Genomic DNA, 13,398 nt, shown 5'->3' with positions numbered 1-13,398 from the left:
CTACAGGCACGTGCCACCACGCCCGGCTGATTTTTCTATTTTTTGTAGAGACAAGGTTTTGTCATGTTGACCAGGCTGGTCTCAAACTCCTGGGCTCAAGCCATCCTCCCACCTTTGCTCTCTGAAGTGCTGGAATTACAGGTGTGAGCCACTGAGCCAAGGCTAGAGCTTTTTGATAACTGTAAATGATAGAGAAAAGCTATCATTTACCCATGTTATGGAGGATAGGGGACAGCACGATGGGAGATAAAGAGCCTATAAAATATAGTTAAAGGCAGTGAATGGGGAAAAAGAAAACTCTTATGTTTGTTCTCAGTAAGCCTGTACTGCTGAATAACCTGATGACGTACACAACAGCATTTTTACCCTTAATAATGGGATGGAACACCTGACATGGAAGTTCTCATGAGGGATTTACTGTACTGGGTAAGATGCTACCTTAGAAGCCTTCTGAGATCACTTCCAATTCTAATGCCTGTGATTGTCTTTTTCTTCAAGTGGTTAAACTAAATCCTGAATCCAGAATCCAGAGTTCAATGGTCAAACCATAAAAGGCTAGGCTGCCTAAAGGGCTAAAACCAAATGGAGAATAAAGCTATCAGATCAACAAGTCTGATAAGAGTTCCATGTAGGAAACAATATTTTGCTCTAAAACTTATTTAATTAAAAAAATCCTAAATGACTAATTTTCTTTTATATTCAACAAAAATCCCAGTTCAAAGAAAGCTTATAAAAGCCTCCAAACCCCATCTTCCTGAATAAGATCAATTCAACTAATTAAAAGTTTTACTAAAATAAATAGCAAACATATGTTTGCTTAAGCATCTTCTAGGAATAGCAAACTCACATATCCCTCATTAGACAGTACCCACAAGGAAAAAAGTTACTTAGGGTCAAATGGTTAAATATTGCTCATTAAGTGGAAGAGAGTTCCACTGCTATAACAAATAACATGCTTTATGTTTACATAAAAACATCCCATATTTTTATGTTTCTAAAAATAATTAAGCATTATAGACAATCATCTAAAGCTTTCAAGTTTCTGCCTTTTCTGAAAGCCATCCTTTTGGATACCATGCTGATAAATTCTTAAATGCTGTGTATGTACTCACAAATGGTCAAAAAATCTAAAACCAAATCTTAATATTTATCTCCTACTGAAGTTATTTTATTGTATCACTGAAGATCTAAAAGAGGATATTTTTTATCTTGAAAATTAAATTCTAATATTACCAAAAATTGCTCCAGTATGAGAAAAAGTAATTACATGTATATTACCTCAGCTCAGTTGGAATCAAATAGGAAATACTTTAAGGCAGTTAGTACCATCAGACTGAAAATTTTCTAATAAAAGCAGTGTTACTATTGTTACAATTACTACACTATATTCAGAAAACTATCTTCCCCACTCTCAAATAAGTTATTGAAACAAGAATGACTACTTGACATCAAGCAATGTATCAATGTCAAAGTATGAGTTAAATTATGCTAATAAATTATTTCTTAGATTTCATCCTGAGTTACAAATTATCACACAATTAAAACAACTTTGGGATTTGCAGCATGACTAATAATAACAGTAAAGAACTTCCAGGCTTAAGTCAAAAAGCCACTTTTTAAAAATCTCCATTAAATGTTTTGGGAAAAAGTCCCCATAAAAATGTAAAATGTTTCCACCTCTCCCAGGTATCTTCCTAGGAGTCGTCAATATTGTTATTTCCCATAGGTTAGCAACCAGTACTTGACTATTGGCCACAATGACTTTTTAAAAGAAAAAAAATCCATCGCTATTCCTAACATCCTTAAACACTTCTAAAAAGGTCCTTCCTGCTTATGAACTCATGGCAGTTTCCTCACAATTGTATACTTATCCTGTTTCACTGTCTCTCCTAGTCTATGACAAACTCAAATTTACACACCAACTTTCCTATGTGGTTACACTGCTTAAAACTGGGAAGAAGAAAGATACAAATCTGCTACTTTCCCCCCTCCCAAAGCAACAATGAAAATACTCATTAAGATAAAGATTGGAAGGTCCACGTGCACGCGGTGTGTATGTACACACATATTTATATAATACATATATTTTCTTAATGTCACACAAGTTACCCACTGGTGGATAAATCCACAGCTATTTACCTTGATACAGGTATACGCTACAAGAGAAACCAGTGCAGGGTTAATGGCAATATAAAATAAATTAGCTACTTTATTAATTCAAATTCTGTCAAGCTTACATAATCTTGTTTAAATTTATCAGTACTCTAAAACGATTTTTTCAAAAAAAAATACTTAAACTAGCTCCACTGGAGGAAATATTTCTCTCGTCACAAGTGTGTCAACAAGAAAAATTAAGAGCGTGAAAAATAATAGACTTTTGGTCAGAATAAATCTTAAATTATTTTTAATATAACCGGTCTTCAAGTTCTTCAGATTGTGAAGAAAAACATAGTTTTACAAAACAATCATGTAACTCTTACCCAAACTTTGCTCTAAATGGTTTCAATGGCATCAAATTAACATAGAAAGTATGCTAGCTGAGTACTTGGGGAAATAAAGCAGATTGATCAGGAGTTCTAAGATAAAGACAATGGTGTAAACTTCACAGTGCGGTATTTGTTCCAGTCATTAAACACACAGGAAATAAGATTTTCTATTTAGAAAACTAATTCACAAGGAGCAATGACTTCATTAAGACAAAGAAAATCTTATTAGAACAGCCAACAATCAATTGTAAAATAAGAAAACAAGTATCGAAGAATTGGAAGGTGGAACAGACTAGGAAAACGCATAAACTGCCTGGATTATCTGTTCCTTGAACCTCTTCTTGCACTGCCCCCAAAGAGAGCGAAAGAGTTTCATTAGTTATACGCCCAGACCACGGTAGATGCTCTGCTCGGGGGCACAGCCAAAGGCAGTAAACACTGTAAGCAACAAGACCGCTTTCATTATGACAACACTTTCCCCTTTCCAGGAGGGTCAATAGAAAGCATCTGAAACAAACCACAAACCGCCCAGGACGGCCCCAAAGCTCTGCGGTTGGCAGCTGGCCTCGGCGTCGAAAGACCTGGGTCTGGTGGCCTCTCCGGTGCCACCTGCGTGACCTTGGGCAAGTCGCTTTCAACCCTGCCTCTGGCCACCTGCCCCGAAGGTGCGAAGGTAAATCGCTGACACCGCCCGACTTCAAGGCCCAAGGCGAGGCCGGCTTCGGCCTCAGCTAGTCCTGAACCCAAAACGCACCAGGAAAGGATGCCCGGCGCCGCACGCCCGGCGGGCACAGCCCTGGAGAGAGCCGTTCCGACCGGCACCGCCGGGAATCCCCGGGCAGCTGCGCGCACCGCGCCCCTAGCGGGACTTCTCGGGGGGCGGAGACGCCGAGGAGCTCGATGGCCCCGCGACCGCCGCCGGCCTCCCGCCCTCCCCGCCGAGGGCTGAGGTCGGAAAACAATCGCGGACCCGCGGGAAGAAGACGCCGGCCCCTCCCGCCGCCCCGATCCCGGGCAGGTGAGCGGGCCAGGCGGCCTCCAGGTGCAGCGGCGCGCGGGGCGGAGGTGCACGGAGGGGGCGCTGGCCCCGCACTCACCCGCGCCCCCGGCCCCTAGGCGGACGCCGCGCTTCCGAAGCCCCGCAGCCACTGCCGCCTCGCGCCCGGCCCCGGCCCCCACCCCCGCCCCAGCGCGGCCGCGTCGCTCACGCCAAACTTTACCGGGGCCTCGGCCCGGAGCACCCGCGCCGCCGCGGCCCCGGCTCCTACAGACGCTCGGCTGCCCGGAGCGGCGTCCACGACGGTCCGCCCGCGCACTGCGCACGCGTCTCCGCGCCGCCTCAGCCCCCAGACGGCGACTGAGATTCCGGAGCCAGCGCTCCCAGCTCGCAGAGACTACGAGTCCCGGCAGGCCCCGCGCAGGTCCGGGCGGCGTGGCGGGCCGGGTGTTGGGCGTCTTCCTAGTTCCAGGGGCGGAGGCCTTGGCGCGCCGGAGAGGGCTGCGCGAGGAGCTCTGGGCCGCCACGCCGCGGTGCTTCCTGGGAATCGTAGTTTTCGAGCACCACGGGGCTTGGCTCAGAGATGGAACTCCGGGTTCTCTGATGTCATCGCCTAGAACTGCGAGGCACAGGGATCTTTAAAAATAGGCTTCGTTAGTTTGCAGATAATTTGTTTGCAAGCTGTCCCATAATCGGTCCAAGTGGCACAAATTCACAGGCTGCGGTGTGACCTGGAGAAAAATGCTTTACAGCTCTGCGCGCCAATTTTTCGCTCTTAACCATTTCTCCCTCCCTGCAAATGTAGCTCCACCTCCTACTTACAGTCGTGTTAATAGTACATGAGGACAGGAGAAACTTAAAGAAGGATTAGTCGAAATTCTTTTAGCAAGGGTGGAGCATAAATATGTATCGTGGTAAATATTCGTTAAATATTGAGTATTTCTCTAGCACTTAGTTCCAACTACGTGATAAGCAACCAGGCATTCATCTGAGAGAGAGACACTGTCGCTGCCCTCATGGAGCCTGCAGCCTGCAAGGGAGGAACTTCCGCAAACAAGCAAAATCGTTACCGATTTTAATAGAATAGCCAGAATGAGAAAGTTCAAGAGACAGTAGCGGTGGGGGTGGGGGAGGCTCTTCAGAGAGGGTGACAAGGAAAGTTCTCTGAGGATGTGATATTTGAGCTGAAACCTGAAGAATGAGTAATATTCAGACATGCAAAGAACTGGGAAAGAATTATATGCCACGCCTTTCACAGTGCATGCCACTCTAGGCTCTTAACAAATATTTGTTCTTTTTGTGTGCTTCTTCCTTTCCTCTTAGGAACAGCACAACAGGTTGACAGCACAACCTTAGATTGACAGCACAACCTTAGGTCACATCCTATCCCCTTCAACACCTTTAAAAAATATTTAGTAACGTCTCTCAGAATATCCTTCCTATGTGAAGATGTACATGAAAACAAAACATGAAACAAATGTCCAGTGGTAAGACAAGCTGTACAGCTGCTAGGACAGACGACACAAGCCTGGTGACAGGCTGGAATCTGACTACTTAGTCATTTCTTTATTTGAGAACTGGGTTAGAAGCCTGGGCGCTCAGCCTGGCCTCCTGACTTGTTTTCTGTTCATGGGGCATCATGTAGGATTTTGAGTTTGTCTCTATTAAAATCTTACAGGGAGCGTCGGGCACGGTGGCTCAAGCCTGTAATCCCAGCACTTTGGGAGGCCAAGGCGGGTGCATCACGAGGTCAAGAGATCGAGACCATCCTGGTCAACATGGTGAAACCCCGTCTCTACTAAAAACACAAAACATTAGCTGAGCATGGTGGCGCGTGCCTGTAATCCCAGCTACTTGGGAGGTTGAGGCAGGAGAATTGCCTGAACCCAGGAGATGGAGGTTGCGTTGAGCCGATATCGCGCCATTGCACTCCAGCCTGGGTAATAAGAGTGAAACTCCGTCTCAAAAAAAAAAAAAAATCTTACAGGGAGCTTACCTATTGTCTGAATCAGAGGTGCAGTGAAGAACGGTGTTAGATTTTCCTGTATAGACTTACCTATGTGACTATGCAGAGAGTGACACTTTGCCATTCTGACCCTCAGTGACCTCAACTGTAAATGAGTGTCATCCACCCTGCCTGCCCTACAGAATGTTCTCAGAGGCTGATAAATTGATGGAGGTGAAAACATCTTGCAAACTCAATAGAACGCTTTAGGACTGCCTCTTTCAGACTGAGCATTTTCAGTTTCATTTCATACAACGTGATTGTTCGATTATCTTTTGAGAAACCTCAGCTATGCAGCCTTTCTGACACCTCTCTTTTGGGGGCCTCATCTGTGTAATGGTTGAAAGGATTTGGCCTCACTATAGTTTATAAAGTAGCCAGAGCAGATTGTTTCCTTTGGTCCACATAGTGGGTTTTTGTTGATTTAACTGATTCAGTGTGTAGTTAACTTTTAAAAATAAAAATCCAGGTGTCACCTATCTTATCCCTCTAGGTATTAGAGTTTGCCTTCCCTGGCTAGCAGGTCTGGAAGGAGTCTCTAGCTTTTCAGCACTAGAATCCTAAGTGCTGGGATTACAGGTGAGAGCCTCTCACCCTCTGCAGGCTGGACCCTCAGGGGATCTCTCTCCTAAATGTTGTTTGACACCATTGATGAGTGGCTTAAAATTGTTCCTTTGGCCAATGTGGTGGCTCTCACCTGTAATCCCAGCACTTAGGGAGGCCAAGATGGGTCAGGAGTTTGAGAACAGCCTGGCCAACAGGATGAAACCCCCTCTCTACTAAAGAAATACAAAAATTAGCCAGGCGTGATGGTGGGCACCTGTAGCCCCAGCTACTAAGGAGGCTGAGTCAGGAGAATTAATTGAACCCACACAATGGAAGTTGCAGTGAGCCCAGATTGTGCCACTGTGCTCCAGCCTAGGGGACAGAATGGGACTCAAGAAAAAAAAAATTGTTCCTTTGTTCTTTTTGCATAACAAGCCCCCAGAATTGTTTGTCACTGAGAGCCATATTTACATACAATGAAGAAAGCCAGAAAAGTAACTCAGTTTGCCCAAGGACACACAAGATAATATTAGGACTGCTTTGAGGTTGCAATATAACCAGAACTTGATAGCTCCTGATCAGCCAATAAATACAGAGACAAAAAAAAAAAAAGCCCTCTGCTTTCCAGCCTTTTTTTTGGATGCAGAGGTCTATTACATAACTGTGCTTTCAGTGTTATTTAAAAAAAAAAAAAAAGTGTGTACGGGGAAACTAGTCTGGGAGCAAACCAAGAACACTCAGGACCCACTGAAGGCACTGAGGAATGCTGGAATATTCCATGGCTACTTTTCATCTGAAGAAAAAGGAATCTGAATTCAAGGATCTGCAGTTTAGCAGTTTACCTTTTTTTTTTTTTTTTTTGAAGAGTCTTGATTTGTTGCCCAGGCTGGAGTGCAGTGGCACAATCCCAGCTCACTGCAACCTCTGCCTCCTGAATTCAAGTGATTCTCCTGCCCTAGCCTCCCAAGTAGCTGGGTTTAAAGGTGCCTGCCACTATGCCAGACTAATTTTTGCATTTTTAGTAGAGTCAGGGTTTCACCAGGTTGGCCAGGCTGGTCTCAAATTCCTGACCTCAAGTGATCCACCTGCCTCGGCCTCCCAAAGTTCTGGGATTACAGGTGTGAGCCACTGTGCCCGGCCTGCATCTTACCTTTAAAGTATCACTGTCATCATTATCATCATGCTTTCACGTGTGAAATATTTTGATGTTTCACTCAAAAATAGGTCTTGAGCCCCTTCTATTTGCTTAGTGCTGGGCTCTGGAGACTCCAGACAGATATCAGCCCCTTAGACAACACAAAGAGCAGTGTACAGAGGCACACAGAAGGTTCCTGAACGCTGGTCATTTCTTTAATATTTGATGCCCGCAGCATTTTCTGCATTAATTTTCCCCCCAGCAATGGTCGCTTTCCTACATATTCTGTATGTGCATATTCTAGCTTTTCAACAGTAGAATCCCAGAAGATTCCAGATCGGAAATTTGAGACATGCTTGAACTTAAAAGATATTCCTTGTTTATCTGAAATTCAAAGTCCAATTCACATCTTTTATTTGATCTGAAAATGCTCGTCCTGAGAAGAGAACACTGAGGCCAAGAGCCTCTCACCCTCTGCAGGCTGGACCCACAGGGGATCTCTTTCCTGAATGTTGTTTGACATCGTTGATGAGTGGCTTAAAATTGTTCCTTTGGCCAGTGTGGTGGCTCTCACCTGTAATCCCAGCACTTTGGGAGGCCAAGCTGGGTGGATCATTGAGGTCAGGAGTTTGAGACCATCCTGGCCAACATGGTAAAACCCCTTCTCTACTAAAAAAAGATACAAAAATTAGCCAGGCGTGATGGTGGGCACATGTAGTCCCAGCTACTCAGGAGGCTGAGGCAAGAGAATCAATTGAAACCACACGATGGAGGTTCCATGTATACATATATGGGATTACACACACACCCACACACATACACACACACACACACATATATATATATATATATATGTAACGATGGATGTTACATATATATGGGATTATATCTCTATATGTAATCCCATATATATAAATAATAATCCCATATATATTAAACTATATATATATATAGTTTGCACATCCCCTAAACTGTAACCTCCACATGGACAGGGATTTTATGTTTTTTCCTGCTGCATCCTTAGTGCCTAGAACAGAAGTATGTGTAGAATGATGAATGACACATTCATCATCCCCCTTGATGGACAGAGCCAGCATCAGAAGCCAAGCAGAAGAAGTACCTCCAGAAGCAAACCTCTGTTCTACCCAGAAATCAGAACCAAGATAGAACAAAAATTAAACATGAACCAAACACTCTGAACCCGGCTTTGTTTTTCTTGTGTCCCCTCCAAAAACTGGGTAGCAGAGAGTTAAAAACGGCTCTTTCCTATTTTTCAGTGTAAAAATGGCACAAGAACTCTAGGCAGGGAGTCAGTGGGGTTGCCTCTGTGAGTAAAGAGTCAGAGCTGGCTCTCTGACCCTGCTACACAACTGGCAATGACCAAGTGAGGGGAAGTGTGATTCTCAGTCATCACCCCGATCAGGCAGAGATTAAGTGACCTGCCCAGATTACCAATCAGGTGACTGGAGTCTCCTTCTGGAGATAATTCTTGCATCCCAGGGCCGGGGCACAATCCTCCTTTCAGGAAAGACTGTCCACATTTTATGCTTACCGAGGTGCAAGAGTAGGAGTTCTGAATGAGTCAGCAACCAGCCCAAATTCCAGGCCCTCAAAGGGAAAAACAACAACTGAGCATCCGAGGAGATGCTTGCCTCCAAGACTTGTAGAGGAGCAGAACTGGATCTTTCCTGCCGTAGGATTATCAGACAACAAGGGAGGGAGCTCAACACTAAACATCTGGGTGGGACAGGATATGAAATTGCTGAATGCCACTGGGGTTCTAAAAGTCCCAGCAACCCTATGATCTCTGGGGATCTGGTGAGGTTCCAGCTACATCTACACCTTAGTTAGGTCATGCATTAATTACACTGACCACATGTGGCAGGCCTGGGATACTGGCAAGTCCTGAAAGTGCAGAGCATAGAATGCTTGCTGTCATCCAAACATGTGGACTCTTGCTCCATTGTGGTGTGAAAACTTGAAAAACAAGATTTTCCGAATTCAAGATGATCACCCAGGGCCGCAGTTGGGTTGCTAATTGTAGCACTGAAGTAGGGAGCGTTCTAGAAGGTGAAGGTTCCTTGCAAACAAAGCTGGGAGAGAAGATCTGGGAACAAGTCCATCTTGGGCTTCACAAGCTCCTTGGCCTGTGGGAACTGTCCCTTAGACCGCTTCCCCTCACCTGTCCAACTCTGGCCAAGCCCCTCTTTAGGTCAAAAGCCACGGGTTTCTCTCATCCTTCTTGACATCTGCCAGAAGAGTTTACTTCCATGCATTCAGCAACAAGAACCAATGCCTCAAGCCTTCAGGAGTGCTGAGTGTGTGCCAAGCCCTATGCCCCAAAAGAAGAGAAGCACAGAAGTCACTGCTTCCACCAGGAGAACCTGGATGTCACAGGCACCAGCCCAGGAAAGGAACGTGAGAAGCTGAAGCCCCGGAGTCCATCTGCCCTGACTAGCTGGGTGACCTTGAACGCGTTACCTTATTTCTCTGGCGATAGTTCCCACTTCACAGCCCCATCATTAGTCCTAAATAAAATAATGCAATAAAGGTCTGGCACATATTAGTGGCTCCGTCAATGTCAGCGATTTTATGATTTAGTTTGGCCCAATTCCCAGGCCCACCTGACCAAGGCCATAATACATTCAGAGTCTCTTACGTGGGCAGTGGGTAGGTTCTAGAATTATTCTGACTGCTGTGGTCCTCGTTGATATGAGGGTGATTGGGATGGGATTGTGGTGTGGGATCTCGGGGAATTTGGTGCAATGGGGGAACAGGACCATGTGGATTTGGCGCTAGGGACATAGCAGAGGCCTGACTTGGAAGGGCTCAGGCTGCCGGGCTCAGGGGCGCTTGAATTTGTTTCCCCCCAAATTTAAGACTTTTGAAAAGCACTCGCAATGATTCTAATGTACAGCAGATGTTTGGTTGTGCACCCAACCTCCCCCCGCATTTCTGACCCCAAAAATAAATAAGTATAAATGAATTGACATGGGAAAACTAGAGCAGGGTTGTGATGGTGTCATCATTTTCTATCTTGTCTGGCTCCCTCAGAAACATTTCACTTTGATCTAAATCCTCCAGCTTGCCCCCCATCCCTCCGCCTCCAACCCACCTGCCTTAGACTAACAGCAGGGGCAGCTTTAGAAATAGCATGTCTTCCCTGACCCCCTGGCATGTAAGTACATCTTTGTTCCTGACTGGCATTTAATAACAGGACTTTATGGTGAAACAAAAGCTGTAATCAGACCCCAACAATGGAAGCTGCAGTCAGCACTGAACAATACTCAGAATTCCCATGACAATCCCCCCATCTGCAGCTGTGAGAACCAGAAGTCACAAGCACGAATTCCATTCATAATTATTCGCCCAGTCCCACTGTGACTTATGTGAAGCACGGCTTTCCTGCCTCCTTGGCAGGGCTTTCAAGGGGCTGAGAAGGGATGCCAAGCCTGGGCCCCAGCCAAGAGTAGCCAGTGCAGGTGTACATGCGGGGCTGACTGGTGCAGTGGCACGGTGACAGAGCCAGACTGCTCCCACACTGGAGACTCCAGCAGCCATCTCTGCACCAGCACTTCATGCAAAACTTCCTTCACATAAAAGAAAGCTTTCTAGCTATTTCCTTATCCGAAACTGCAGTCTGCACATTCCAGGATAAGCCCAGTAGCAGACATCTCCTGTACCAAGTCCTGGATCCTTGGGGAAAGAAGGTCTTTAGAGGGACTGCTTTTGTGGGTGTCATGCACATTAGAGGTTATGTATGCACCTATGCAACCACCCTGCATGACCTGCACATGTACCTCAGAACCAAAAGTAAAATTAAAAAAAAAAAAAAGAATCTGCTTGACATTAGAACTATTGGGATTGTGCTTTTTTAAGACCCCACCCCAAATCAATCTGAATCTCTGATCACAAGGAACTGGGATTGCTGTTATTTTTCCTTCTTTCTTTTTGCTTTATTTTGAGGTACAACTTAATTATTATAGTAATGTCTACAACTCTTAAGTATAAAGCACAATAAACTATGTATCCACCATCCAGGGCAGGATACAATTCCAACGCTCCAGAAGGCTTCCTCTAGCTCTAGCAGCCAGAGGTAAGCACTATTCTGATTTCAATCTACATAGAATAGTTCTTTCTGTTCTTGAAATTAATGTAATTGTCATTACACAGTATGTATTATACTCTTTTGGGTCTAACTTCTTTTGTGCAACATGGTGTCTATAAAATTTATCTTTGTCAATGTATTTTGTATTGCTGTGTAATATTCTCTTTTGCACATAAAGCACAATTTACCTCATTTCCAGTTGATGGACATTTGAATTTCTAGTTTTTGGCTATTATGAATAAAGCTGCTATGAATATTTTTATGTAAGTCTTTGGTGGACATTTGTACTCTTTTCTCTTGGATATTGGGTAGAGTTGCTGGGTTACATAGTAAGAGTACATTTAGCTTTATAAGAAACAGCAAAATTCTTTTCCAGATTGGTATACGAATTTTACTTCCATCAGCAGTTAATGAGAGTTCCAGTTGCTCCATTTTCTCACCAGCTCTTGATACTGTCAACCTTTCTATTTTAGCCTTTCTAGTAGATGTGCAACGGAATCCCATTGTGGCAGTGGTAGTTTTAAGAGATCTTCAGATAATCCAAATGCACATCCAGGGCTGAGACCCAAGGATCTTATCTGCCTCAGTTTATAAACAGGAAACAAGATAAAAGGAGAGAGTCAAAGTCAAACTCAGAGCTCCCCACTCCTGGTCCAGGGTTCTTCCCATATACCTTTCCCTGAAGTTTAATATTGGTCTGCCCTCCTGTTAGAGGAAGGACAGATTTGGCCCAGAAACTGAGCATGACTTTAGCATCTTAGCACCACTGAGAGGGAGCAGAAGGAATTGGCAAAGACACTCAGGCCGGCTCCAGGGAGACCATGTAGGTGGTCTGAAGCCCCACAGGCCAAAAGCCAAGAAACTCCAAGCCCGTGTTAGTACCTAAAGAAGCCTTGCAGACAGTAGTCAGCGTCCTGAGGGCAGCATCTGGCAAAGCCAAGCCCCTTATGAGTTCTCATCTTAGTTCTGCCAGCTCCTAATTACCCAAACAGAAGCCTGATCACCACCTTCAACTCCTTCCCATCTTCCTTCCCCATATCCAGTGAGAGACCAAGTCCTGCCAATTCTGACTCCTAAATCCATCAATCCTGTCTGTCTCACTGTTCCTAACCTAGTTCAGCTCCACCCATCTGTGCCTGGACTCCTGATCAGACTCTCTCCAGAACAATCGTTTTCCCATACAAACCTAATAGAGCCATTATCCTGCTTAAAAGCTTTCAGTGGGTCCCAATTGCCTTGGAATAAAATCCAATCTTCTTCCACAACTCTCCCCGGGCCTGTAAGTCTGCAGACACTTCGTTTCAGTCTAACTCAACTGACTAGGGTTCCCCATACCCCAGCTATTCCCAGTTCCCTGCCTTAAAAACAAAAAACAACAACAAAAAAAAACAGCTTTATTAAGATATACTTGTTATGCAATAAACTGGACATATGGAAAGAGTACAATTTGGTAAGATTTGACCTATATATACACCTGTGAAAACATTGCTATAATCAAGACAATGAACAAGGCCAGGTGCAGTGGCTTATGCCCTTAATCCCAGCACTTTGGGGGCCGAGGCAGGTGGATCACCTGAGGTCAGGAGTTCGAGACCAGCCTGGCCAACATAATGAAACCCCATCTCTACTAAAAATACAAAAATTAGCCAGACATGGTGGCATATGCTTGTCATCATCCCAGCTACTTGGGAGGCTGAAGCAGGAGGATCGCTTGAACCCAAGAGGTGGAATTTGCAAAGAGCCAAGATTACGGCACTGCTCTCTCCAACCTAAGTGACAGAGCAAGGCTGTCTCAAAAAAAAAAAACAAAAAAGACAATAAACACATCCGTTACCCCCAGAACTGCCCTCTGCCCCTTTATCATCCCCCCCAACTACCTCTGCCACCCCAGCCACAACCACCTGTCCGCTTTCCGTTACTATAGTTTGCATGTTCTAGAACTCTTTGTAAATGGACTCATACAGTATGTACTCTTTCATGCGTGGCTTCCTTGGCTCAGCCTAAGAATTCTGAGATTCCTCCATGTTGCATGTATCAGTTCATTCTTCTCTGTTGCTGGATAGTACTCCCTCGTGTGGATACACCACAGTTTCTTTTTCTTTTTTTTTTTTTTTTTTTTTA

General features: G+C 44.8%; 1 protein-coding gene and 1 long non-coding RNA gene across 6 annotated transcripts in view; one reads left to right on the top strand and one right to left on the bottom strand.

Annotated features, from left to right (window-relative positions):
* Window positions 1–3,854, bottom strand: part of PLEKHA1 (pleckstrin homology domain containing A1) — a 57,793-nt gene extending 53,939 nt beyond the window's left edge. For 3 of the 5 annotated variants that reach the window (XM_032281904.1, XM_032281905.1, XM_032281901.1), the window contains exon 1: window positions 3,707–3,854. The gene's annotated coding sequence lies outside the window, so the exon portion shown is untranslated. Of the gene's footprint in view, window positions 1–3,004; window positions 3,436–3,583; window positions 3,629–3,706 lie in introns of those variants that run through there. The other 2 variants (XM_032281902.1, XM_032281903.1) reach the window with 2 other exon arrangements.
* Window positions 3,424–8,366, top strand: LOC116554060. Its single transcript, XR_004270033.1, has 2 exons — window positions 3,424–3,504; window positions 8,194–8,366. It is a non-coding gene; the product is annotated as an uncharacterized LOC116554060 (long non-coding RNA).
* The last annotated feature ends 5,032 nt before the right edge of the window (window positions 8,367–13,398 follow it).

This window comes from Sapajus apella, unplaced genomic scaffold (assembly GCF_009761245.1).
Source record: "Sapajus apella isolate SASKATOON/1434 unplaced genomic scaffold, GSC_monkey_1.0 scaffold13, whole genome shotgun sequence".
Classification (NCBI taxonomy): Eukaryota; Metazoa; Chordata; class Mammalia; order Primates; family Cebidae; genus Sapajus; species Sapajus apella.
Note: the sequence above shows the minus strand (reverse complement) of the source record. Positions and strands in the feature narration are given on the sequence as shown.